This window comes from Ovis canadensis, chromosome 21, assembly GCF_042477335.2.
Source record: "Ovis canadensis isolate MfBH-ARS-UI-01 breed Bighorn chromosome 21, ARS-UI_OviCan_v2, whole genome shotgun sequence".
NCBI lineage: Eukaryota > Metazoa > Chordata > Mammalia > Artiodactyla > Bovidae > Ovis > Ovis canadensis.
In genome coordinates this window covers 27,693,570-27,717,396 of record NC_091265.1, presented here as the reverse complement: position 1 = coordinate 27,717,396, position 23,827 = coordinate 27,693,570, and the positions used below count along the sequence as shown (strand labels likewise).

Sequence of the window (23,827 nt, the reverse complement as noted above, 5' to 3'; positions counted from 1 at the left end):
TCTCAGTCCACTAAGGAGGCATGAGAAAATGGGGAGGAAAAAGGGATTTGGAGTCAGAACTAGGTTTGAATCCTGAGTACACCATTTGTAGGTAAGTAACTTGGGAAAGTCATTTAACTTCTTTAAAGCTTAGCATCCTTACCTGCAAAATGGATATAATATCTACCTACCTATCAGGACTGTCACATGTAGTAAATGAGACAATAATTGTTGAGCCCCTAACACAGAAGCTAGCACAAATTGGCATTCAGGAAGTAGTATCTATTATGCTGTGAGTTTTTCTTCAAAGAGCTGTGATTATAAGTGAGGAAATAAAACCTAATGGAAACAAATGAATACAGAATATAATGTATGGGTTACTTCATGGTTTTCCTTTCTTTTTCTTCTTTTTTTTTAAAAAAAATGTAGAATTTCAGGGGCTTCCCTGGTGGCTCAGTGGTAAAGAATCCTCCCGCCGATGCAGGAGACACGGGTTTGATCCCTGGTCTGGAAAGATCTCACATGCCACACAGCAACTAAGCCTGTATGCCACAAGTACTGAGCTTGTTCCCTAAACCCCGGGAACCACAGCTGCTGAGCCCATGTGAACAGCTACTGAAGCCTGTGTGCCCGAGCGCCCGTGCTGCACAAAACAAGCCGCCACAGCGGGAAGCCTGCACACCGCGCTGGAGAGTAGTCCCTGCTCGCCACAACTAGAGAGAAGCCTGAGCAGCAGTGAAGACCCAGCACAGCCAAACCAGCCAACCAGCCACGTAGTAGATGTAGTCCTCAGGTTTGGGGAACTGTTACTAATGAAAGGAACACAGCATTTCAGCTGGAAGAGGTGCTCATCCATCCGGTGCTTACACATTAGAGACGGTCTCCACAGGGGACTGAACCTGCCCCGGGTCCTGTCAGAGTTAGCACAGGGTTGGCGACAGCTCAGAGTTTCCCTTGCCTAGCCCAGATTGCTTTCCACTGTAGCAGGTGTAACTTACCATGTACGTGTGCTTGTTTTCCACTGGGTGAGTAATAATCAAATCCTATTTGATGATTACATTTATCCTGGACGTAATTCTCGGTTGTAAAGCATTTGATGCTGCTGTTGTTCATTTCAGTTCAGTCACTCATTCGTGTCCAACTCTGCGACCCCATGGACTGCAGCATGCCAGGCCTCCTTGTCCATCACCAACTCCCAGAGTTTACTCAAATTCATGTCCATTGAGTCGGTGATGACATCCAACCATCTCATCCTCTGCTGACCCCTTCTGCCTGCAATCTTCCCCAGCATCAGGGTCTTTTCCAATGAGTCAGTTCTTCACATCAGGTGGCCAAAGTATTGGAGTTTCAGCTTCTGCATCAGTCCTTTCAATGAATATTCAGGACTGATTTCCTTTAGGATGGACTGATTTCCTTTAGGTAGTCCAAGGGACTCTCAAGAGTCTTCTCCAACACCACAGTTCAAAAGCATTAATTCTTCGGTGCTCAGCTTTCTTTATAGTCCAACTCTCACATCCATACATGACTACTAGAAAAAACCACAGCTTTGACTAGATGGATCTTTGTTGGCAAAGTCATGCCTCTGCTTTTTAATATGCTGTCTAGGTTGGTCAATAGCTTTTCTTCCAAGGAGGAAGTGTCTTTTAATTTCATGGCTGCAATCGCCATCTGCAGTGATTTTGGAGCCGAAAAACATAAAGTCTCTCACTGTTTTCACTGTTTCACCATCTGTTTGCCAAGAAGTAATGGGACCAGATGCCATGATCTTAGTTTTCTGAATGTTTTAGCTTTTTCACTCTCCTCTTTCACTTTCATTGAGAGGCTCTTTAGTTCTTCTTCACTTTCTGCTTTAAGGGTGGTGTCATCTGCATATCTGAGGTTATTGATATTTCTCCCAGCAGTCCTGATTCCAGCTTGTGCTTCATCCATCCCAGTGATTCTCATGATGTACTCTGCATATAAGTTAAATAAGCAGGGTGACAATATACCACCTTGACATACTCCTTTCCCGATTTGGAACCAGTCTTGTTGTTCCATGTGCAGTTCTAACTGTTGCTTCTTGACCTGCATACAGATTTCTCAAGAGGCAGGTCAGGTGGTCTGGTATTCCCAACTCTTAAAGAATTTTCCACAGTTTGTTGTGATCCACACAGTCAAAGGCTTTGGCATAGTCGATAAAGCAGAAATAGATGTTTTTCTGGAACTCTTGCTTTTTCCATGATCCAGTGGATGTTGGCAATTTGATCTCTGGTTCCTCTGACTTTTCTAAATCTAGCCTGAACATCTGGAAGTTCACAGTTCACATACTGCTGAAGCCTGGCTTGGAGAATTTTGAGCATTACTTTACTAGCATGTGAGATGAGTGCAATTGTATGGTAGTTTGAACATTCTTTGGCATTGCCTTTCTTTGGGATTGGAATGAAAACTGACCTTTTCCAGTCCTGTGGCCACTACTGAGTTTTCCAAATTTGTTGGCATATTGAGTGCAGCACTTTCACAGCATCATCTTTCAGGATTTGAAATGGCTCAACTGGAATTCCATCACCTCCACTACCTTTGTTTGTAGTGATGCTTCCTAAGGCCCACTCGGCTTCACATTCCAGGATGTCTGGCTCTAGGTGAGTGATCACACCGTCATGATTATCCAGGTCATGAAGCTCTTTTTTGTATAGTTCTGTATTCTTCTGTTCTTCTGTATACTTCCCTGGTGGCTCAGATGGTAAAGCATCTGCCTACAATGCGGGAGACCCGGAGTCAATCCCTGGGTCAGGAAGATCTCCTGGAGAAGGAAATGGCAACCCACTTCAGTATTCTTGCCTGGAAAGTCCCATGGATGGTGGAACCTGGTAGGCTACAATCCATGGGGTCGCAAAGAGTCAGACATGACTGAGCAACTTCACTTTCTGTATTCTTGTTACCTCTTCTTAATTTCTTTTGCTTCTGTTAGGTCCATACCATTTCTGTCCTTTATTGTGCCCATCTTTGCATGAAATGTTCCCTTGGTATCTCTAATTTTCTTGAAGTGATCTCCAGTCTCTGTTACCCTGCTGCTGTTACCCTTAGCAATACCACATTGCCTGTGTCCCTGTGGATTTTCCTCCAGGTTTTAGCAAACACGCTTCCTCCAATCATCAAGATTTTCAAGGTCACTTTGATTCTTATTTCTGTCTCTGAGGTTTGACTTTGTATTAGTAATCTTTGCTCAAATAACATTTTCAGAGGCATTCAAAAACAATTTACATTATTGGTGTGACATTTTAAAATACCAAGTGTGACAGTCTCACATATTTATTATTTACATTTTCCTTCTCCAGTTTTAATTTTCTCTTCTTAAAGCATGGACTGGGAAATTGGATGCCATTCATTTTTATAGAGATTAAAATGATAATCATTGATAACAGCATCAAGCAAGCTCATATATATATATGAGACATTTATATATTATCTTGTTTAATTCTCAGGAGGCTGGGATTATTTTTCCAACTTTACAAATAAGAAAACAGAGCTCAAAGAGAAGCACTAACTTGTTCAAAGTTAAATAGTTGAAAGAGGTTAAGGATTTAAAACAGACTACCTAAAACTCTTGAACTCTTAACTACCAATGCCTACTGTTTTGTTTGCATCAGGTGGCCAAAATATTGAAGCTTCAACATCAGTCCTTCCAACTGGAAGGTGAATTCTGATGCTAAAGCTGCTCAGCCTTCTTTATGGTCCAACTCTCACATTCATACATGACTACTGGAAAAACCATAGCTCTGACTATATGGAGCTTCAGCTTCAGCATCAGTCCTTCCAATGAATATTCAGGGTTGATTTCCTTTAGGATTGACTGGATTGATCTCCTTGCAGTCCAAGAGACTCTCAAGAGTCTTCTCTAGCACTACAATTCGAAAGCATAAGTTCTTCAGTGCTCAGCCTTCTTTACTGTTCAACTCTCACATCCGTACATGACTACTGGGAAAACCATAGCTTTGACTATATGGACCTTTGTCAGCAAAGTGATGTCTGCTTTTTAATATGCTGTCTAGGTATGGTCCAACTTATAATGATCAGATCATATAGGACAGAAGCAAAATATGTAGGCTAGAAAATTCCACACATTGCCATCTCCTTATCTAAACAACTGTCATTAAATCATAGAAAACAATTCTATTTGTTATGATATCTTTTTCACAACTATGTTGGTGATGGATAGAAATTTAATGCTTCTAGTTGATTTAAGCAGTTGTAGGATTTTTTTGTTTATCTGTTTGTTTGTTCAGATGATAATGTGAAGGCAAATGGTGGACCATATTCAGAGTCAAACTTTTTCTTTCTGTTTTTAAAAGATGAGCACTACTTGCATTTCATCCATGAAGACCACCGGCCTGGGGTTCCATGGAGTCCCTGAATAAATGATTCCAGGTTTTCCTGAGATATTTATTTCTTAGTATTATACAAAGAATGACATCAGAATAAGAATTTTTAAAATGGGAAGAGCTTTCGCGACCCTCATGGACCCCTGATGTATGACATATAGCTTTAAGCTGATTCAACCACATTGTTCTCCCACCACGTTGACCTTTTTCATTTCTCTGATTCAGGCATTTCTGTATCCCTGCTCATGCTTTTTTTCCTACTGAGAACAAAATGTTTTTATCTCTTCCTGACCCAGAAGACTTCTCTGAGTCCTTAAAGATTCAGTCTGTAGAGCTTTTGATCTCTCTGTCAAATCTGAGTAAGAGCCTTGCTGGGTATTCTTGGTTGTAGGTTTTCCCCTTTCATCAAATACATTTAAATACATCATGCCGCTCTCTCTGGCTAGCAGAGTTCCTGCTGAAAAATCAACTCATGGCCCTATGAGAACTCCTTTGTATGTTACTCATTGCTTCCCTTGTTGCTGTTGGGCTTCCCAGATGGTACAGGGGTAAAGAATCCGCCTGCCAATGCAGGAGATTTGGATTCCATCCCTGGGTCGGGAAGATCCCCTGGAGTAGGCAATGGCAACCCACTCCAGTATTCTTGCCTGGGAAATCCCATGGAGTAGAGAAGCTTGGTGGGCTACAGTCCATGGGGTCGCAAAGAGTCAGATACGCACACACTCACCCTGGCAGGCAGAGCTAGTTCTTGGAGTCTGGCTGCAGGGCCCAGGGATCCCCACACTCATTTAGGATCATTGGTGGGGAGGATGGCCATTTCCTGACACAGTTGGGTATTGGCCCAGTGTGTCCAGAAGGTCATTGGCCTGCTAATGGACAGGGCAGAGCCCAGCTGGAGCCAAGGTAGGATCTGGCTTGCATTGTGGGATGGTATTTTCTTGCTGTCTGCTGCCCAGCTGGTCTACAGGTTTGTGCAGGCTTCCTGGGCAGGAGGGGCTGGTGCCTACTTATAGGTTGTTGGGGCTTCCTTGGTGGCGCAGGTGGTAAAGAATCAGCCTGCAAAGCAGGAGACTCAGGTTTTATACCTGCAATGGAAGAGATGCAGAAGACTCAGGTTCAGTCCCTGGGCTGGGAAGGTCCCCTGGAGGAGGAAATGGCAACCGACTCCAGTGTTCTTGCCTGGAAAGTCCCACGGACAAAGGAGCCTGGTGGGCTACAGTCCATGGGATTGCAGAGTCAGGCACAATTTAGCAACTGAGCTCCAGGCACAGGCACTGCTGATGGGTGGGGCCGTGTCCTTGCTCAGAAAGGTTGTTTGGCCTGAGGCGCCCCAGCACCTGCAGGCTGTTGGGTGGGGCTGGATCTTGGCACTAATGAGCTGGAGGGAGGGTCCCATCTAGTCCCACCTCCGCCGCACTGATGCCTGGGTGGATGCGCTCCCAAGCATGGCTGCCAAGAGCCCCTGGCCCCAAGGAGAGCCAGGCAGTGCCCCTCTGCTTCTCAGAGAGACTCTCCAAGACCAGCAGGTAGGTCTTGACCCAGGCTCCTATCAAATGACTATTTTTCCCTTGAGTGTGCCCTTTGAGGATGGAGCCTCTATTTCCTCAGTCCTGTGGGGCTCCTGCAGTTAAGCCCCACTGGCCTTCAAAGCCAAATGCTGTGGGAGAAGGTGAGGGCGGGATGATTTGAGAGAATAGCATTGAAATATGTATATTACCATATGTGAAACAGATCGCCAGTCCAAGTTCGATGCATGAGACAGGGTGCTCAGGGCTGGTGCACTGGGATGACCCAGAGGGATGGGATGGGGAGGGAGGTGGGAGGGGGGTTCAGGATGGGGAACATATGTATACCCATGGCTGATTCATGTTGATGTATGGTGAAAGCCACTACAATATTATAATTAGCCTCCAATTAAAATAAATTAATTTAAAAAGAAGCCAAATGCTCTGAGAGCTCGGCCCCCCTGATGTCAGAGGGGCCCCCCAACCATGCAGGAGAGCCTGCTGTGTGGGGCTCGGGGCTCTCACTCCTGTGGGAGAAGAACAATATGAGTTTTCTCCAGTTTGTGGGTCAGCCATGCTGGGGGGGTGGTGGGATTTGACTGTATCGTGAGTCCCCTAACTCCTGCCCCTAAGGTTGTGGTTTCGTCACGTCTTCAGTTGTAGAAAATCTGTTCTCGTAGGTTCCAGTCTTTGTCACTGACGGTTGTTCTGCAGACAGTTGTGGCTTTGTGTGCTCAAGAGGGGAGGGAAGCTCGGGGACTTTTCTGCCCTGCCACCTCTCCCCTGAGATGCACCTGCTGGACTCGAGGAATGTGCTTACTTGTGGGCTCCTGAAGGTAGGAGCTTGTTGTGTTGGAACTTTAGTCTCTGCATTTTGTTGTTGTATAGTTGCTAAACATGTCCTACTCTTTGCGACCCCATGGACTGCAGCACGCCAGGCCTCCCTGTCCCTCACTATCTCCCGGAGTTTGTGGGTGTGTGATAACTCCAAGAGGGGAGTGACTGAATGAGCAAGTGAGTGAATACCATACTCTCACTACATTATCTTAGGCAAATAATCAGCCAAGTTGATTTGACACTGGCATCACCTGATGAACTCACTATCTTTCAGGAAAATCCATTTGGGGTCAGCTGTAGTGAGCAAAAAAAAAAAAGTTCTTTGTGTTGAATCTAAAGAATCTTGCTGGTATGTTTCGCTTTCTGGTTTTCGTTCTAACCTCTAGGGGAAAGAAAGCAAAACTGAGAAGTGAAAGTCATTTGGTCGTGTCCGACTCTTTGCGACCCCATGGACTCTACAGTCCATGGAGTTCTCCAGGCCAGAATAGGGGAGTGGGTCGCCTCTGCCTTCTGAGGGCTCACCAAACATTCTGCCTTTTCTGTGACTGCTGCTTTTCCATGGTCCTCTTTCTCAAATGTGAAGATGGTTTTTCCTTTTGTAGGTCAAATGACCTCATTCCCTTCTACTTCCCTCCCTACCATTCTCACCAAGTGGCCATTTGTTTCTGCTTGCATACCCCCAGTGACAGGGAGTTCTCTTTTTCTAGTCTGTGCCACTTTGAGATGGCTGTTTTGAGTATTACTTCTAGCATCTTACTGTGATTTAATGCCTCATCCGAGACTCAGCTGAGTGCAGGTGAGGTCAATTATGGTGAAATGGACGCTTTTACTCTATTACTTTGATGCGCACCTGGTGTAGTGGCTGTCTCTGGGCTTCTCAGGTGGCACTGATGCTAGAGACTCTGCCAGTTCAGGAGATGCCAGGACGTGAGTTTGAGCCCTCGGTTGGGGAAAGCCCCTGTGTAGTATCTCCAGCTAAACACAGTGCTGATAAAACATCCATTTCTTTAAAATATCCACTTTTGTCATTTCCTTTTCCCACCTAAGGGAAGGGCTGAACTAGAGTAACACATAGCCATCGTCAAGCAGTCTCACTTGGTGGAGGGCAGTGACAGGTAAGGACACAGTTCAGCACTGAGTGGTCACGAGCTAGGATAGGATAAAGTCAGAATGCTCTGGGACCCAGAGGAGGGGCCCTGCTGAGGTATGAGGAGGCATATAAAGGTTTTCTGGAGGAAGTGACATCAAGAAATGAGATCTGAATGAATTACCTGGGTGAAGATGGGCTGGGGTGTCCACAGAGGACTGCGGGGAGAGGCATGGGCAGAGGAATGGCAAGAGTATTCCAGACAGAGAGGGAGACACACGCGAGGGTCTGGAGGTGAGAGCGGCTGGCACATTTGAGGCAAAGAAAGTAGTAGTTACTAAAGGGCAGAGAGGAGAGGCGGGATAAATGAAGGGGATGTTGTTGTTTAGCTGCTAAGTCATTCTGACTCTTTTGAGACCCCATGTAGCCCACCAGGCTCCTCTGTCCATGGGATTTCCCAGGCAAGAATACAGGAGTGGGTTGCCATTTCCTTCTCCAGGGGATCTTCCCCCAACCCAGAGATCTGACCCAGGTCTCCTGCATTGCAGGTGGATTCTTTACCATCTGAGCCTCCAGGGAAGCCCAAGTGAGGGTGGTGATGATGATAAAGAGGAAGGATGGTGGTAGTGGCCGGCGGTCCAGTGGTTAGGGCTCTGTGCTTCCACTGCAGGGGGCACGGATTTGATTCCCGGTTGAGGAGCTAAGATACTGCATGCAATGCGGTGAGGCAAAAAAAAACCCAAGATGGTAGTGGTGATAAGTCATACATATATACTTGCTCGGTGGCAGGCACTGTTCTAAGCATTTCCTATATATCAATTTCCTTTACCCTTATAAGAGCTCTATGAAGTAAGAACACATAAGAACGTGAAGTGTTAGTCACTTAGTCATGTCCAACTCTTTGCAACCCCATGAACTGTAGCCTGCCAGGTTCCTCCGTCCATGGAATTCTCTAGATAAGAATACTGGAGTGGGTTGCCACTCATTCCCTTCTCTAGGGGATCTTCCCAACCCACTTCAGGCAGGTTCTTTACTGTCTGAGCCACCAGGGAAGCCTAAGGACACATAAGTGCCTATTTAATAGAGCAGGGGCCAGTAACCCCCTGTGAGGAACCGGGCTGCACAGCAGGCGGTGAGTGGGGGGGTTAGACTGCAGCTCTCCAGCTCTCATATTACCCTCCAACCTTCTGTGGAAAGACTGCCTTCCAGGAAGCCTGTACCCTGTGCCAAAAAGGTTGGGGACCACTGTAACAGAAGACACTGGGGCAAAGGCAGATTCAGTACTTGCCCAAGGTTTCACTGCTACTGAACGGCAAAGCCAGGAATTAAACCCAGGCATCCAGTTTAAGGGTCAGCATTCCTAACCATGATCTATTACGTGAATTTACAGTTGATCTTGACTGAAATGGGAAGCTTAGAATTGAGGAATGTTGTTTCACTGTCACTCCTGTCCCCCCGGAGTGCTTACAGCTAGAGAGAACACAGACAATGTTCTAGATGCACGTGCAGCGCCTGCTCCACTAAGGGTCTCCAGGTTGAACTCATCCCTTTGCAGATGCCTCTCAGAAGGCATCACTGCTCGTGGCTGCTGAAGTTTTCCATCCCAACTCCTGTCGTCCACCTGCTCTGAAAGCAGTCCTGGGAAGAAGGACACTGGGTTTAGATTTGGGAAGGCCACGATTCTAATCTTGGTCCCGTGATTTACCATTTCTATGACCTTGGGTAAATTACTTAATTCCTTTGAGCTTCAGTTCCCTCATATGCAACTAAGATGCATGAGTGCACATGTTAAATCGCCTCAGTCGCGTCCAATTCTTCTCAACCCTATGGACTGTAGCCCGCTAGGCTCCTCTGCCCATAGGAGTCTCCAGGCAAGAATACTGGAGTGGGTTGCCACGCCTTCCTCCAGGGGATCTTCCCCACCCAGGGATCGAACCTGCATCTCTTATGTCTCCTGCATTGGCAGGCAGATTCTCTACCACTGGCACCACCTGGGGAGCCCCATGCAATTAAGATATTAATCCTTACTTTGCTGGGTTGTGGTAAGGATGATTAAGATTATGCAAATAAAGTACTCAACAGAACACCTGGAACATTGGGTCAGTGAATATCCATCATCTATTAAACACGGACTTCTCAATGACTTCTATCAGCACTAATAAAACCAAAGAATAGATTTTGGTAGAAGATTGCCTTGGAATAAGAGTAGCTAAGAACTACACATTTAACTTAAGTGTTAATTGTGGGGAAGAAAATACAAAGGAATGACCCAGTGGGAAAGGGCTAGATAATTGGCAGCGGATTTCAATTAAAGTTAGTCAGGTGCAGAACACGGGGGGCTGTGTGAAGCAAATTATTTCACAGTTGGGGGTCTGGGTGGTCTGTGGCAGGGGGCAGCAGGAAAGAAACTGGGGCAGAATCCAAGTGATTTCTACTTTATGTAGAGAGAATAGGGATAGTAAAACAAGCAGATGTAGTACCAATGAATCAAATCCATGTAGAAGGCACCATCTTTTCTCAAGAGGGGGAAAAATGTCTATTTTTAATTTCCCGAAATGATGTGATATAGTGAGATGGAAATCTGGGTTCTGTTGCTTACTGTGCCACTAACTTAGGTCAGCTAACGAGCCACTGAAGAAAATAGAAGATGCCAACCCCCCCAATTTCAAGGGTCCCCTGTGGCTCAAAATTCAGTGATTTCCATGGATTAAAAATCACATCTCAAAGTATTTTACAGTTAGTAAATTGTTTTCCCACCTCACTTTTTTTTTTAACTGAACAAGGTGAGATATAAACAAACAAATGTAATAAAAGCATTTACGTGCATTAAGTGATCCTTATCACATACTTGTGAAGGAAGCAAGGAAACTATAAATGTCCCATTGAATCTTGAAGCGTGAGCAGGCTGGGGTGGTTGGCTTAGCGCATGAGAGAGAAGGGGAAAATGGCACCAGCAGAAGTGAACCTGTATGCCCTTTGAGTTTAAGAAATTTTGTCAATAAGTGGCCGGGGAGGGTTTTACAATGGCATTTAACACGATTTGATTTGTGTTTGGGAAGATCAGCTATGACAACAGTGAAAAGTTGGAGCTGGAGAACTAATCAAAAATAAGATAACCAGATGGGAGACGACTGCAGCGTTACACATGGTAGATGATGAAGGCCTGAGTTAGAAAAATGAGAATGGAATTGAGGGTGGGAAATAAGCGCAGACTTGAGAGAGGATACGGGGGAGGTTCTGTATGGCTCCTCTCCTCAAATACTTGTGGGAAGTGGAGTTTAAATAGCGTTTATAGTGCTGAGTAGATGAGAAATGGGAAATGAGAAAGCTGGTTATACAGAGGTGATGATACTATTAATCAAAATGGGAACACAAGGTGGAAAGTGGGTCTGGACAAGAGAATCTGTGTGTTCGTACCTCAGTTGTGTCTGACTGTTTTCGACTCTTTTAGACTGTAGCCCACTAGGCTTCTCTGTCCATGGGATTTTTCAGGCAAGAATACTGAAGTGGGTTACCATTCCATTCTCCAGGGGATCTTCCTGACCCAGGGATTGAACATGGGTCTCCTGCATTGCAGGCAGGTTCTTTACCGTCTGAGCCACCAGGGAAGACCCCAGGACAAGAGGATGGTGCATTTTGTTTTAGACATGTTGAATTTGCTGTATCTATTGGACAGCTACAGTTTTACAGGGAGTTGGGAAATAGCCATATGAAGCTTAGAGAAATAATTAATGTTGTCATTTTGTTCTTGATATGCCTAAGGTCAGTACCCTGATCTGACTAGACCTGCCTGTTGTACAATAGGTGAGTAGTAAGAGTACTCACAGAGTTGCTATAGGATAGATTAGTTAGTGGGCTTCCCAGGTGGCGCTAGTGATAAAGAACCTGCCTGCCAATGCAGGAGATGTGGGTTTGATTTCTGGGGAAGCTCCCCTGGAGGAGGGCATGGCAACCCACTCTAGTCTTCTTGCCTGGAGAATCCCATGGACAGAGGAGCCTGGTGGGCTACTGTGCACAGATAGTTCATACATGTAAAATACTTACAGGAGTGCCTGGTATATAGTGAGGATATATAATTACTATTACTGACCTCCTCCCCTGATACTCACCGAGTAAGAGGATAACCTGGACTAGTATAAAATTATCTCAAAGACTTAGGCCAAGGAGAAGTGTTAAGATTACAGGCATTGAAAGAGGAAGCTTGGTACTCTGGAAAGCACTATCCTAGGAGTTGGAAGACCTGAGTGTTTGTCTCATCCTACTGTTAACTTATTTCACTTTGGGAAGTGTCTCTATCTTGCTGGGACTCCGTTTCTTCACCTAGAAAGAGAATCTCCTGCTAAATATCTGATTTCCCTTCTAGTGACTAATAAATATGTTCTATGCTTAATATGTATTTTGTTGACAGCTTGAGAAAAACAGTTCACTCAGCATTAAACTTTTCAAACACCCTCCAGCTCATCCCAGAGTGAACGAACTATAAATTGTATTTGAAGTGGAAATTTCTAATTAAGTTCCCTTCTCCTCCTGGAGGCTGTTGCACTCGGTTGCGAGTGATAATATTTCTGACAGCTGCTGCATAAAAGCTCAAGACCAGATTCCTCCTGGAGAAGAGGCAAAATGAAAAATTGATACTGTATATTTACATGCCTTAGCAATTAAAATTAACATCCTTTTAAAATTTGGTTTGCTGATGCAAGTAGGCATACATTAAAAAAAAAAAAAAACACCTTTAAAAATGTTTTGGTTTACCAGGGCGTTTGTAGAGGACTGATCATTTTGGAGTCTTTAATTGAAAATGATAAGGTATAATTTGGCCATCCAAACCCAACTTACTCTAGGGCAAAATGCAATAAATAAGTTTTAGGATTCATATGCTTGGAGTAACAAAGTGACTACCTTTATAAGAATATATAAACAAAAATGTATCTCTAGCTCTGACTTTTCCCTTAAGTCTAGACTTACATAAATTTATTTGCTTGACATCTCCAGTTCAATGTCCAAGATTTTTCAAAGGCACCATGCTCAAAATCAAACTCAATTTTTTCCCCAAAACCTGTTTCTGGGGAATTTTTCCACTTTCAGTAAATAGTAATACCCCCATCCATCACTCAAACCACTCAACCAAGAACCTACACGCCAACCAACCTTAACTCTCTCTCCCTCCCACCTCCCCCATATGGGCATCAGCATGTCTGTTTTAGCTTTAAGCAGCATTTTAATTCCATCCACTTTTACCCAACGCCACCCCTACCCTGCTGGCCAAGCTGCCTCTCCTCCCCAGGCATCTGCAGTAGTCTCCAGACTGGACTCTGCTCTCACCCTATCGCTCCCACTCTTCTCTATCCATTTTCAACCTAACAGCCACAGTGATCTTTTCAAAATGTATTTCTGATCATGCCTCTTTCCAGCTATTTTTTTTCTCCCATTGGTTTCTTGTTGAGTGTGCGTGCTAAGTCATTTCAGTCATGACCCACTCTTTGCGACCCTATGGACTGTACACAGCCCACCAGGCTCCTCTGTCCATGGGATTCTCCAGGCGAGAAGACTGGAGTGGGTTGCCATACCCTCCTCCAGGGGATCTTCCTTACCCAGGGATTGAACCCAGGTCTTTTACGTCTCCTGCATTGGCAGGCGCGTTCTTTACCACCAGCACCACCTGGGAAGCCCAGTTTCTTGTACTTTGAGTAAAATCCCATCACCCAAGCATGACCTCCACTCATCCTTCTGATTCCATCTCATTGCACTCTTTGCTGCCTCCTCTATTCCACAGGCGCAAGGACCTTAATTCTGTTTCACCTAAATCCAAGTCCCCTCCAGCCTTAGGGCCCCCGTATCAGCTGTCTTTCTGACTGTGGTCCTCTCCCCCAGCATTTCTGCCATTTGACCCCTCGTCTTCACAATTCTCAGCTTGAAGCCCAGTTCCACAGGGAGCCCTTTGCTGACTACCCCCAATAAAGTAGGCTTCCAGCCTATCTCTAACATCTTGTTTTAATTTCTACAGTACTTAGGCCCACCTGATATTTTGCTTCTTGTTATCTCACATGCTCCAAGAAAAGCTTCCTGTGAGCAGGGACCTTGTCTCTTTTATATCCCTACCTCTAATACCTGGGGCACTATCTAGATACCTAATGATGTTTCTTGACTTAAAAGAATGATTATAATTATTAGAGCACATCGTTCTTATTTAAACCATTAAAAGTTATTTGACAACCACTTATAGCATACTTACTATGAGCCAGGTTACAGTTAAGAGTCCTTTGCAGAAAGAATTTGTCATTCTGAGGGGGAAAATGGCTGAATAAACTGGATACACTGAATCAGAATCTCTGAGGGTGAGGCCCAAGAATGTTTATTTTAAGAACCTGCCTAATGACAGATGGTCAGTCAGATGTGGGCACCTCTCACGGACGTGCAGCTCTTTGTTCTCCCATGCACTGTGCTGGCTCTCTATTCATACTAAATTCGATTTCAGTCTCCAGTTGTGCTCCGATTTTGCTGATTTACAAACTTTCTGGCCCTTTGGGACTCTCTCACCAAGCAGGGCTTGGAACAATGGCTTGGGAACGTCCTTGAAGATGTGCTGTGTAGGGCGTCCCTGGTGGCTCAGTGGTAAAGAATCCTCCTGCCAGTGCAGGAGACATGGGTTCAAGCCCCAGTCTGGGAAGATCCCACATGCTGTGGAGTAACCAAGCCTGGGTGCCACAACTGCTGGGCCTGTGGTCTAGTGCTTGTACGCTAGAGAGGCCACGGCAACAAGAAGCCAGGGCACTGCAACTGCAGAGTAGCCCCCGCTCGCTGCAACTAGAGAAAGCCCATGCAGCAGCAGAGACCCAACACAGTCACAGAAAAAACCACTTCCACTGGGGGCAGAAAAAGAGATATACTTTGGAAAGGAACACATGAACCTGAGAATAATGACCCATACAGTGCACAGCTGACCCGTTCTTTTCAGTCCAGGGCTCTGTCCACCACAGTGCACTTTGTGCGTGGGTCTCTGTCCGTACTAGCGTCTCTCAGCACCATGTTGGGCTGCGGGTATCATGATGGAGGTGTCCTTGAAGTTCCCACCCCGTCTCAATGTCTTTGAAGACACTGTTGCTGAAGGATCACTCAACTCCACATCACCTAATGGCCAAAATTGCTCAGGCAAAGGGTCAGGGTCTAGGGCAGGAGGGTAAATTTCTGCCCTCAAAAGATCTGCTTCTCCCTTCACCCTCTAAGCTTTCTATTCTGGGATGGGTGTGTGCGTGATTCCAGGCTGACAGACTCCCTTAGGTTATGATCAGATTCGAAGCGGAGGCCTTTCTCTGATGGATGGTGCTAATAAAAGCGACCTACATGTTCAGCATGTACTCCTCTTTGGAATCAGTGTACTGATTGCAAATATTCAATTAAACAAAAAACACAACAACTTAGTTTTCTGGGTTTCTGATATTAAATTCTCACTAAATGTAGTGTTAAAAACACCACTGAAAGGGAACTGATTAAACAAGCTATGAAATATCCATGCAATGGAATACTATGCAGTCATTAAAAGCAATGACATGTGTCTAATATTCTGATACTAAAAAATGCCCATGATACCTCACCAAGTTAAAAAGAAGGGTACAAAACTGTGTGTATATATAACCCTATTCTTAGGAAGAAAATGATCTATGAGCTTCTAGGGAATGCATGAAAATTATACAATGAAATGCTAATGGAGAATATCAAAGGGCTAAGTTTTTGAGGATCGGTGGGGGAGAAATGGTGAAGAAGAGAGAAGGGATTGCAGCTTACTTTATAGTCTTTAGTAGAATCTGAATGATTTTTGAGTGAGCATGTATTATAAGAATAACTTTAAAGTTATTGAAAAAGTTTTAACTATTGAATTTGAGGTTTGTGTTACTTTGACAATAAAAAACAAAAAAGGGCTACCAAGGCAGATTAAAAATACAGTAATGTTTACAGGAAAACTGAGTAAATTTGAATAATCAAATTTTCAAACATTATATGAATCTATTCAATAGATATTTGCTGAGTGTGCCTTCATGGTACTAAGTTTGGGGGATGCATTGGTAAAAAAAAAAAAAAAGCCATGGTTGTGCACTCAGTAAACTAGAATCTACCAGAAGTTCTTAACTGGGTATGGAAATGTTGGCGGGAGGTAGATATTTTTTGTTCTTAAAATGTTAGAGTTTGGAGTCAGCGTTAATCATGCAAAGCTCAGGCATGTTAAGTCCTGCAAACTATAGCACAGTCATGCACAGTGAGAAGCTCTTCCTCCAAAATGCAATAGCACCTGCCACAAGAAATACTGGATCAGCACCATTTTTTGTGTAAATATGCTAATTCCAAATGAACTTTAATGAGATTATAGAGTATGTGAAAGAGATTCTTGGTTTTCTCCCTCCCAACCCCCCCACCATTGGTTGACCTCCTTAATAAGCATTAAAATGAGTTTAAAGGAAGGAAAAAACTGTCTTGAGAGCTGTACCTGTCAAACAGTCCATTTCTAAAGCATCTGAAAGGCTTGTGCAGGAATGAGGTGCTAATGGAATTATCTTGGTCAAAATCTATTAATGCAAACCTCAGACTCTGGCTACTGAATGCAGTAGTCCCTTGCTGTTTGTTTCACTACAGCTCCTCAGGATAATGATATCCTTTTGTGTTTGGGCTCCTGTGTATCTTGTATCAGATGACTGTTGTCCATGATTACATCTTAGCATTTATCTTACTTATTCATCACCTAAAAATAAGTTCATCATCTCATGGTCTAAGAGCACTCAGAAACAGTTTTTCCAAGTTCAGGCAAACTGTGTCAAGGACTCTTAAATCCTCTTTTCAATTGTTTCATCAGTCAAATCAGAGATCTGCAAAGACACAAATGCTGAAAATTGAACAGTTTCTTACCACTTTGGTTGAGAAATGATATTTATTAATCTATTTTCCTTTCAAAATATCTTTGAGTTTTTGTTCTTTCTCTTCTAATTTACTACTGTCACCCCAAGTCTTGATCTGGACTATTTTGCCACAAACCCCCTCCCAACTATTTTGAAAAATTCAAACTACAGAAAAATCGAAAGAACAGTACAGTGAAAATGCATATTTTCATCAAGTTTTAACAGCTGCTAATATTTTGGCACATTTACTTTCTCTGCCCACCTGTCTTTCTCTCAGTTGTTATCTCCCATCTATCTCAGAAGACAGAGGAGACGCATACAGAAACACACATTCTTATTCTGAACCATCTGAAATGTGTAGCAGACACTGGGCCATTTCCAACCTAACATACCAGCAAGGTATCTCCTCAGTGTGAAGATATTTGCCATATAACCATTGTTACACTTGATCCAATATACTGTACCTATTCAAATTTCCTTAATTGTCCTCAAAATGTCTTCTATAGTTTTTGCCCCCCTTCAATCAAGGAGGATCAAAGCAAGGTTTACTCACTGTATTTGATTGTTACTGTGCCTTCAGTAATTATTAATCTAAAACAGTACCTTCTTTTTTCTTTAATGACATTGCCTTCCCCCTTTTATTCTTCCCTTCTCCCTTCCTCCTTCCCTGCCTTTCCTTTCTTGCTTGCTTTCTTTTTTCCTAACAGTTCAGGCCAGAGGCTTATAGACTGTTCCACATTCTGAATTTGTCTGTTTCTTTCAGATCAGTATCAGGTCAAACTTTTTTCACAAAATCTTGAGTAATATTGTTTACTCAGCATCACACTCTGAGGACCAAAATGTGAGACTGTCTCACTATTGGTGATAAAGTTCGGCTCTTTGGTTGAGGACCACCAGATCTCTCTATTCTAAAGGAATCTTTGTAAACACAAATCTGTGATTGGTTGAAACCATGTGAATATCCTCTTTCCAGTAAACTTCCATCTCCATTTTTTTCAGCATCTACTATGCTTGTCTGAAACAATTATTTTACTGAGGGTTGGAAAATGGTAATTTTCTAATCCTCTTTTTTTCCCCTAGAATCATTACCTGGTAATTTAATGACTACCTGTAGAAAGATTACCTAAGGAAAAAGAAGAAGGTACTCAATTTACTTGCTGTTCTTATGTGTTATTTTAATTTTCATCCTCCTTTAATGTTTTATTATTATCTTTTAAGGCATAGAAATAATTCAGACATTTCAATAATGAAAACAATACCAAAGAATGACAAATAAATTGAATATCTCCTTTCTAATCTAACTTTCAGGTAGCCACTGATAATAAATATGACTTCTATACATTTTTCTACACATACAAAAATATCCCCAGCTGTATTCCTGATGCCTAGAATACTACCTGATGGAATATACTATACGTATAAGTGGACCCAGGTAGTTCAGGTGGTGCTAGTGGTAAAGAACCTGCCTGCCAATGCAGGAGACGCAGGTTCAATCCCTCCTCAGGAAGCTACCCTGGAGAAGGGAACAGCTATGCACCCCAGTATTCTTGCCTGGAGAATCCCATGGACAGAGGAGCCTGGAGGGCTACAGTCCATGGCAGTCACAGAGTTGGACACAACTGATCAATTAACACACACACACACATAGTTCAAACCCACGTTGTTCAAGGGTTGACTGTATATAGGTACAAAAGCACATCTATTTATCTCCATATAAAGTTATTTTAAAAATTACACCAAATGACACAGTGTTAAATAATTTGCTTTCTTTGCCCATTAATATTACCTTTTCATGAATAAATGTTACTAACTAGACTCCAAGCCTCACAAGGACAACCCCAGCCATCGTCTTAATCCTCATGTATTTCTAGGATGTGGCACAAATTCCCTTCCTCACAGATTATTATGGAGGTTGACTGCAATTACATGTGCAGGATAAATCTCTTTTCCCACTGAAGATGCCTTAAGACTCCTATTCCTCTAAAAAAAAAAAAGGCATTATTCATCAGCTTACCAAAAAATTGGTTGTCAATTGCAGTGGCTAGTAATGAAAAAAAAAAAAAAACTAGAAAAGGAAGTGATGAGAAGAGAATGAGTGGAGGAGACATGCAGGACTCCGACAAGAGGCAGTCAGCTTTCCCTAAAGGGTGGAGTTTTCTGAGCTGCAGCGGCAATGTGGTTTTTTTTTTTTTTTTGGTTATACTGTTTCCAGTGGCAGCAGCACGCACAACCTTAAGTTCCCGAACAGGGATCGAACCTGTGCCCCCTGCAATAGAAGCGAGCAGTCCTAACCACTGGACCATCAGAAAGTCCCTGGAGCTGCCGTCTTGAATGTGGGAAGTGCTAGCTGGACCACACAAAATATAGCCTTAATTCTGAGGCAATGATTTCATTACAAAGTTTCTTAATCTGGAGAACTAGAAGAAGCAACAGAGTCAGTTCAAAACTCTTCTAAAAAGACAAACTGCAAAAAATCAAGAGAGTGAGGAGGAAGGACTTCTGGAATTACCTGTGCTTCCTCACTCCCTTTCTTCCTTCAAGCACACATCAGAGCCTCAGAAATTAGCCAAGGCTGTGTGGAGTCTTTTGCCGTCAATCCCGAGTGAATATTTTAAGTATCAGAAAATTTTCCATTTAAAAAGTCAGGGAAGTATTTTCAGTCCTTTAAATCTTTTCTAATTACTAACCAATTCCCTCCTTCCAGCTCTCCCAATTTAGCTCACAGAACGAAGCTCCCAACAGAAAACAACTCCCCAGTGAAGTCTGAGTTTCCATGGTTAGTTGCCGGAGCTCTGGATGTGAACAAAGCTGAAAAGCCACACTCCCATAGTTAGAGAAAAAAATACATCAAGAAACCGGGTTTCACTGCCATGGTGCAGTTCCTAGCACAAAGTAAGTGCTCAGTTAATAAAGGGAGGGAGGGAGAAAGAATCAAGAGATGAGACAGAAAAGAGAGAGGGACTAAAGAGGGAAGAAACCCAGTGAAATGGACTTTCCTTAAACAGCGACCAGAAATGTAAATGTGGGAATTTACTAATAAAGAGAATACAAATAACGGACTATTGAGCAAGCGGGTATTGCGCTGGGCTTGTTATTGCATGTCCTCCCAAGACCTTCGCTGAGCTTAACTTTTACGATGAAGAAACTGAGGCACAGGGACATTAAAAGCTTCCAAGCCGGCTGGGCTGGGATAAGAGCTCCAGCCCGTGGTAAACACAGACTACCTGCTTTCTCCCCTACACTCAGGCTGCAGCTGACACTCGGTGACAAGCATCTATGCCAGATGCTGCCCAGTGGATGCCTCTCCCCCACCCCCCATCCCTTATACCACGTGGTGCAGAGGATGCCTTCTAACAGCTGGCCCAGCTCCTGTAAGTGCCTGCCCTCAACCTTGGGCCACTCAGCCTTCCCATTTTCTCAAACCACCCCCTCCAAGCATGCTCTCACAGTCCTGATTTCCAGGGACTGCTCCTTTTAGCCCCAATTATTCAGAGCCTCTCCCCACCCCCTGCACTCAGTAACTCCCTCACTTTGGGCATTGTAGAGAGCTCAACCTGCCCTCCCACCCGCAGCATCTTAATCAATGTCAAAGCCTTAGATGTTTCCTGTGGCCAAATTCAGCCTCGGGTCCCACCCTCCCCCTCAGCTCCCTCCTTGGACTGTACTTCACTCTACACTTGGTCTGGTTCCCTGAAAGGCGGGCTGCAGGCTCGGCCACATCCTGTGATTAAGTCAGTAAAGGGTGTGGGAGGCGGGAGGAGGTGAAGCCGCGCTGGAGCTGCCTGAAACCCCAACTCTCAGACTTCATCCACCGCCCTGACAGCCGCCAGCATCCGAGAAATAACACACAAAACTACCCCTTGCTGTTCTTGGCACTGGGCTTCAGTGGAACCCAAACATGGAACTCCATGTTCTTTCAAATCTCCTTCCGCTCTCTCGTTTTCCTTTACCATTTAGTCTTGCGTGCAGCTTTCCGTTGCAGTTTTCTCTTTTGCCCAACACCTAGCCATCTGGAGAAGTGACCACATCCACGCTCCGCGGAGGCGGGCTCCCCAGGATCTCCGCTTTGTCTTGCCCTCCTCCCTTCCCCATCCTTCCGCCCCGCTCGGGGTCTCACCTCCGCGATCCTCTCCTCACCTCTGAGCAGCTGCATCTGCGACCGCCTCCCCGCTGCCTCCCGCTTCCTTACCTTTCCTCTGCGGCTCTCTTCCCGCCGCCCGTCTCTCTCGCCTTTCTCCTACCCCCTCCCTCTGACCGATCGGTTTTCTTACTACATCCGTTTTTTCTCTTCTCCCGTCGATTTCTCCTGCTCTGTTGGAAGCACAGCCTACGACTTAGCTTGTTTGCCACCTAACGCAGACTTTCTGGAATTGGTTGCCCATTTGAAGTCCAAACTGACTTGCTTCTTCCAGAGCCCTATAATTATGCTAATAAAAAATAAAGGTTTTCTCATTCCCCAAATTAATAAGACCGAAACATTGAGTTAGCTCTCAAATATAGGCAAACCAGAGGAGCTCACTCTCGAGCTGAAATAAAGTTCTTTGCTTCTATTTTGAAATGTCATCTCAGGCTGTCTTGTTTATATTTGATGTTCTGTGACTCTTAAGTCAAAGACAAGCCTGAAGTTAGGGTTTTTCTGCATTGGGTTTCTGGGGAAGCTCCCTAGGCTTTATAAGGCCATGGAGCTGCTGAAAACATTAAAAAAAAAAAAAACCCACTTGTTCTTGTCTAATGTAGAGCCCTACTGTATATCAAGGAATTGATCGAAAGCTCATACTCCTTCTTAAAATAGCCATTACATGCTGAATGTTTTAGACCCCAAGTTTTCCTTCTCACTTTCTCCTTTTTCCTTCCTAGCACCAGCCAGTCAACAGTGGCTTAACCTAAGCTTCTGAGCATGTGTATAGTTCAAGGTTTACATCACCTCTATGGCAACCTTCATTTCTTACCCATCCTTTGCCAACAACTCATTCCCTCATAAAAGCGTGAAAACATCACTGCATTGATGTGATTTTAGTATGAAGCTCAAATACAAAATACAGGGTTGACAGAAGCACTTGGGGAAAAGTCACACTGGAGACATGAAATGACTGATAGAAAACCATGAATATTAGATCAGATTACACAAGCTTATCACCTATTTGCAGGGAATGAGCCAGTTCTAAATATTGCTTCTCTTCAAAGTCAGGTATAATAAGAAAGGGAGGTAAACTAGGAAAAAGGTGTCCCCCCCCGCAATGAATAGGAGATAAAATAAATGTGCATAAAATGATAAATCACTAAGAAAGTATGTGTAATTGTACAACATGTTTTTTCAGGATAATGTATGTAAAAGTGTCTTGTATGTATGAAAAGTAACGTTCTTGGTTTCGTTTCTGCTGGCCTGTGGGTGTCTGGCCATGTAAGTTTCCTTTCTGTGGTATTAATCCACTTTAGGATTAGTAGACGGGTGGGGTTCTCAAAACAAAAAGCTTGTATTTGACTTTCCACCATCTAGAAATTCCTGCCTCATCTTGATCTTTATTAATTGCTGTGTGGGAAAAATAAACCAGTTCACATTTATATTTCTTTAAAGAAAGTAAATTGTGCTGCAATTATTTTTATGTGTGTATATCCATATTCATAGAATGTATGTATATTCACATATATATCCAGGGTATCAAAATATAACTTGTTGTTCAGTTGCTAAGTCATGTCCACCTCTTCGGGACCCCATGGACTACAGCATGCCAGGTTTTCCTCTACTATCTCCTGGAGGTTGCTCAGCCTCATGTCCATTGAGTCAGTGATGCCACTGAACCATCTCATCCTCTGTCACCCCCTTTTCCTCCTGCCTCAATATTTCCCAGTATTAGGGTCTTTTCCAATGAATCAGCTCTTCGCATTAGGTGGCCAAAATAGTGGAGCTTCAGTATCAGTCCTTTCAATGAATGTTCAGGGGTGATTTCCTTTAGGATTGACTGGTTTGATCTCCTTGCTGTCCAGGGGACTCTCAGGAGTCTTCTCCAGCACCACAATTCAAAAGCATCAGCCTTATTTATGGTCCAACTCTCACATCTGTATATGACTACTAGAAAAATCAAAACTTTGACTAAATGGACCTTTGTCAGCAAAGTGATGTCTCTGCTTTTTAATACACTGTCTAGGTTTGTCATAATTTTTTTCTTCCAAGGAGTAAGCATCTTTTAATTTTATGGCTGCAGTCACTCTCTGCAGTGATTTTGGAGCCCAAGAAAATATAGTCTGTCACTGTTTCCACTTTTTCCTCATCTATTTGCCATGATCACTGCAGATGGTGATTGCAGCCATGAAATTAAAAGATGCTTACTCCTTGGAGGGAAAGTTATGACCAACCTAGACAGCATATTCAATAGCAGAGACATTACTTTGTCAACAAAGGTCCATCTAGTCAAGGCTATGGTTTATCCAGTATTCATGTATAGATGTGAGAGTTGGACTATAAAGAAAGCTGAGCTCAGAAGAATTGATGCTTTTGAACTGTGGTGTTGGAGAAGAATCTTGAGAGTCCCTTGGACTGCAAGGAGATCCAACCAGTCCATCCTAAAGGAGATCAGTCCTGGGTGTTCACTGGAAGGACTAATGTTGAAGCTGAAACTCCAATACTTTGGCCACCTGATGCAAAGAGCTGACACATTTGAAAAGACCCTGATGCTGGGAAAGATTGAGGGCAGGAGGAGAAGGGGATGACAGAGGATGAGATGGTTGGATGGCATCACTGACTCAAAGGATATGGGTTTGGGTAGACTTGGGCAGTTGGTGATGGACAGGGAAGCCTGGTGTGCTGCGGTTCATGGGGTCGCAAAGAGTTGGACGCAACTGAACTGAACTGATTTGCCATGAAGTGATAGAGCCAGATGCCATGGTCTTAGTTTTTTGAATGTTGAGTTTTAAATCAGCTTTTTCACTTTTTTCTTTTGCCTTCATCAAGAGGCTCTTTAGTTCCTCTTCATTTTCTGCCATTAGAGTGGTGTCATCTGCATATCTGAGGTTGGTGATATTTCTCCTGGCAACCTTGATTCCAGCCTGAGCTTCATCCAGCCTGGCATTTCACATGATGTGCTCTAGATATAAGTAAAGTAAGGAGGGTGACAATACACAGCCTTGTCATACTCCGTCCCCAATTTTGAACCAGTCCATTGTTCCATTTCTGGTTCT

At 43.8% G+C, this 23,827-nt stretch overlaps 1 protein-coding gene across 12 annotated transcripts in view; it reads right to left on the bottom strand.

The window, feature by feature from the left end:
* DLG2 (discs large MAGUK scaffold protein 2) overlaps positions 1–23,827 on the bottom strand; it is a 2,361,423-nt gene that overhangs the window by 354,746 nt on the left and 1,982,850 nt on the right. Inside the window, exon 1 of one of the 12 annotated variants that reach the window (XM_069564818.1) lies at positions 20,841–20,957. The exons of the other annotated variants lie outside the window; for them this stretch is intronic. The gene's annotated coding sequence lies outside the window, so the exon portion shown is untranslated. Of the gene's footprint in view, positions 1–20,840; positions 20,958–23,827 lie in introns of those variants that run through there. 12 annotated transcript variants of the gene reach the window in all.